This window comes from Nicotiana tabacum, chromosome 18 (assembly GCF_000715075.1).
Source record: "Nicotiana tabacum cultivar K326 chromosome 18, ASM71507v2, whole genome shotgun sequence".
Lineage (NCBI taxonomy): Eukaryota > Viridiplantae > Streptophyta > Magnoliopsida > Solanales > Solanaceae > Nicotiana > Nicotiana tabacum.
This window is the reverse complement of record NC_134097.1, coordinates 9,513,990-9,518,346: the sequence shown is the minus strand read 5'-3', so window position 1 is coordinate 9,518,346 and position 4,357 is coordinate 9,513,990. Positions and strand designations below refer to the sequence as shown.

The 4,357-nt window shown below is 35.4% G+C and overlaps 1 long non-coding RNA gene across 1 annotated transcript; it reads left to right on the top strand.

Annotated features, from left to right (window-relative positions):
* The first annotated feature begins 475 nt into the window (after positions 1-475).
* On the top strand, positions 476-3,971 carry LOC107808409 (uncharacterized). The gene is made up of 6 exons (XR_012701840.1): positions 476-2,353; positions 2,565-2,667; positions 2,860-2,985; positions 3,094-3,202; positions 3,395-3,492; positions 3,600-3,971. It is a non-coding gene; the product is annotated as an uncharacterized LOC107808409 (long non-coding RNA).
* The last annotated feature ends 386 nt before the right edge of the window (positions 3,972-4,357 follow it).

The window sequence follows — 4,357 nt, the reverse complement described above, 5'->3', positions numbered from 1 at the left end:
CCTGGAAGAATTTATTTTTTTAGATAGCTTTAAAATGCGTGCCTTGGAGATTAAATATTTATACATTTAATTATGAATTTATTAATAATCTATTAGCCTCTTTTCAATATTTAACTAGTGAAATGTGCATATTTTTTGAGATTTTAAATTTAATTTTTTAAAATCTTTTATATGTAACACTAAAAAAGAAAAAATAATTAATTTTTGGATAATTTTTATGTGTAACAACCATAAAATATTTAAATATTAAATGATATTATATGTGTATAACAATCATTCACTATAAAAGACAAAAAATATCGGAACAAACGAGATTGTACAAGGTTGACTACAATTTTACAGAATTTAGTAGGTTTTTTGTTTCATATGAAAAATATAAAAAGAAAAAGGAATTTCTTTTTGTATTTTCAAGATAAATCTTTCATTAGAACATTCCAAAGTAATTTAAAAAGAAAAAGGCATATCTATCAAGAACAAAGGGAGATTCAAAACCAAAATCCAACCCGTTAAATTGAGTATTCCGATTCAAAGCGAAATTAGGTTTTGTTTGGTAACTCCGAATCCCAGAGATTTTGGGATTTATTTGTCAGCATAAGAATCTTGGCGACACAATTCTTTATTGAAAGTGAGGTTAATTTTTGTTTCAATTCCCAGCTTCTGAAATTTGAGTGAGTTTGACAAGCTTAGAGTGTGATTATGGTGAAACGTTTAAGGAAATTGTGCGATAAACGTGAGCTATCTGAAGATATCAAAATTGAAATATTGCATCGTTTGCCTTCAAAATCTCTAGATAGGTTTAAATGTGTATCCAGAAGCTGGCAAAAGTACATTTCTGATTCATCTTCAAGTTATAGCTGCCGTTCTCGACGATGGAGGCCTCGACCCGAATTAATTGGTATTTTTTATCAAACCCGAAGACTTTCCAAAATTGGCTTCTTCTCCGAATCAAAGAAATCATCATCGAAAAACATTGATTTAGATGAGTCAGTTAATTTTCTTAACAGGAAAGTATATATTGTTGCATCATCCAATGGTTTTCTTCTTTGCACTAAACATAGAAGAAGCCCTAGGGTTTATTATGTTTATAATCCTGCCACGAGGCAGCATTTGGCTCTCCCTAAAACTCAAATCTGCATGGAGAACGGCACAGCTGTTGGATTTAGTTGTAAGGTAGACGACTCTGATAAAGATGTCATCTCCTTTACTATAGTTCGTTATGAAATACCTCGTCGTTTTGATGAGCTACAGTCCAGTGTAACAATGTGTGGACTGCCAATAATTTAACTCTGGATGTACCTCTTAGATTAAACCCTTTTAACTGGGATGGGATATTTAGATCAGCTGCATCAGCTGGTGTCATTGATGGAGTATTTTGTTGGCTTGATCAAGGTGGACAGATCACTTTTTATGATAGTGTCTACAAGTGTTTCTGGGCTTTGGAATTGCCTGAAGAGATGGTGTTCGGAAACAGTTGTTATCTTGGATTATCTGGTGGGGCTCTCGATTTTGCATTGAATTGTGGGGATGCCATTACCGTGTGGCGCCTCGAGAGCGATATTTGTAGTCGAGATGCAGTAGTATGGGTTAGGAAGTACGATGCAGAAGTCGCAGCTACAGTGATGCAATGTCCGGATGCATTTGGACTTGGAGGCGACACTCTCCGTGTCAAGGCTTTCGGGCTTACAGGCTCTCTTAGTGTTGAGGTGCAGAACATGGTTATTCATCCTGCTGTTCCTTACATTTTTTATTTGGAAGTAAGAGGCAAGGTTATTTCTTATGACTTGGAAACGGATATTGCACAACTTGTGTATGATTTTGGAGAACCTTGGTGGAGAACACAACACTACAGATTATTTGCTTATGAGTGGCATCAATGGCCACGTCTTGTGTAGACTATGGATTACTCGTCTTGGTTATTCTCTAGCATTGATGTGTACTTCTTTTAATGACAATTTCTGTTATGGTTTTACTCGTCTTGGTTTTACTTCATATTTTTTTATGGACTTCTTTCTTTTTATTTATGTTAAATCATTTATTTGATCCTTGATTGTACTCTATTGTGAAATCTAATAAAAACAATAAGACTAGAATATGAGCCTTAGCTTCTCACCAATCAAAAAAAGATGAGCCTTTGCTTCATTTGAGATTCCTACTAAAAAAAGTCATTGCCTCAGAAAATACATTTATAAAGTTTGATGGATGGAGATGAAAGGGATGGTCATATTTATACAAACATCTTTCTTTATTCATACTTTTTAATGGTTTTCTTTCCACTTTTCTCATTTTACTCTTTTAATACAATGCTCCAACCATTGGTACAGATTCATACCGTTGGCTTTTTCTCACAATGGAGGTGAGTGTAATATCTCATTTTATAAGGCAAGTTAGTGTTACTGAGTTAAAGGATTTCCGTACATGTTGGGGTAAAATATGTATCAAGCCAATTTAATATAATGTACTATCAATTTCATCAGGATAGATTGAAAAGATAATATTTGATGAAGAAAAACACAATGTTGGTTTTCCTGTTTTGCAATGATTTTTAAAACTTTTTGGTCCTGTAGACTATCACTTTCAATGAGGGATATGTGAAAAGTCTGTTGCACTGGTTCGTTGTGGCTGTTGATGAGCCATCAACAAAGCCTCTTGTTCTTTGGCTTCAAGGAGGTCAATATCTCTTTCCCAACTTTTTTCCCTTTTATTCCATTCTATTTCTCATCTTTTAGCTTGAGCTAGTTTGACTACAGTGTTTTGATGATTTTTTGTTGTCTATATCAGTTAAAATATGATCAAATTCCATTTTCTTGAAATTGTATGATTTCCTCCTCTAAGATTGGATAATTTTCTGATATTTAGCAGCTATCCTCCGGAATTAGTCGCGGTGCATGCAAGCTGGCCCGGACACCACAACTAGAAAAACAAAATCTGATATCGGGATACTAATCTGCGGTTTTTCCGCATTACTTTTGCACATTCTTTCTAAAAGTATAAAAATCTTTCCTTCCATGACGATACTTTTATGTGCATGTCTAGACAAAATGCTTCTTGGTTGTCCGTCATTTATTTTTCTGACTGAAGAAATGGTTCTTACAGGGCCTTGATGTTCATTGATTGTCTATGGACTAGCTGAGGAAGTTGGACCTTTTCATATTGAGAAAGATTGGAAGTACCCTTTATTGGAACCCTTACTTTCGTAACTTAGGTCCGTACTCAGACCACCCCCTCCCCCCCCCACAAAAAAAAAATCCCTCTTTCCTCCTGTTTAGATGTTGCTAGTTGTAGTGTCACACATCCAGCTTGAATAACATCTGCAGTTTGCATGTGGTTATGGGAAATAGTTTATGGTAGTTCTAGAACTTACAAGGATAGTGACTGATGAATTTCTTATTTGCAGATGCAAACCTATTATTTCCCGACTCTCCTGTCGGAGTTGGTTATTCATATTCAAACATTTCCTCTGGTCATCTCAAATTATGGCGATAAAGAGTACTGGTAGCTATTGGATCTGTTTGTATCAACTTTTTTCCTTCCAACGATGAATGATATTTCACCTGTTTACAACATGCTATAAATTTGTACCTTCAATTATTGTGTTGCAGCTGAAGACTCCCTAGCTTTTTTTCTCAAGTGGTTTGAACGGTTTCCAGAATATAAAGGAAGAGACTTTTATATGTCAGGAGGGAGCTATGCTGGTAAACTATTTGTCTAACCACTAATTGAACTTCTGTTCCCACACATTTTGTGATTAGCTGTATTCAGCGGGAAAAAAAAAGTTTGTTCACCTCCATCATTTACTATATGCATCTGATTAGATGTTTCAAGCCAAACTTTAGGTCTTTGAGGACGTGTTTACTTTCAGCTAAATTTGCTGAATGAATTGAAGCAATTTTGATAGTGAAATCACCAGTAATGACTCCAATTTTTGTAGTTTCCTTTGACTGATGACTACCATGACTACTTGGGATTTTTCCAATTCATGTGGTCTGATTTCTGATCAAACACTCAAGCAAGCAAATGTTTTTTTGTGACTTCCAATCATTTTTAAAACTTGGGAGCAGTGTAAATAGGTTGTTAGTAAACTTAATGAAGAGCTTGGAAACATCAGTGAGTACAGCATCTTCACTCGGACATACACAAACATTCTCAACCAGTTATTGAGAACGAGCAATGTTTTGCTCTGCACGCAGATTGGTGGTATAGTTGATTTAACGTCTAATGAACCCTTGGGTGCATGTGGCTCCGCCACTGAATAGGGGAACCACCCAGCTTCCAAACTCGGATGTCTGGGTGGGAGTTTTATTAAAAACAAAACAAATATGTATAACGAGGGAGGGGACATAAACCTTACTCCCTAATG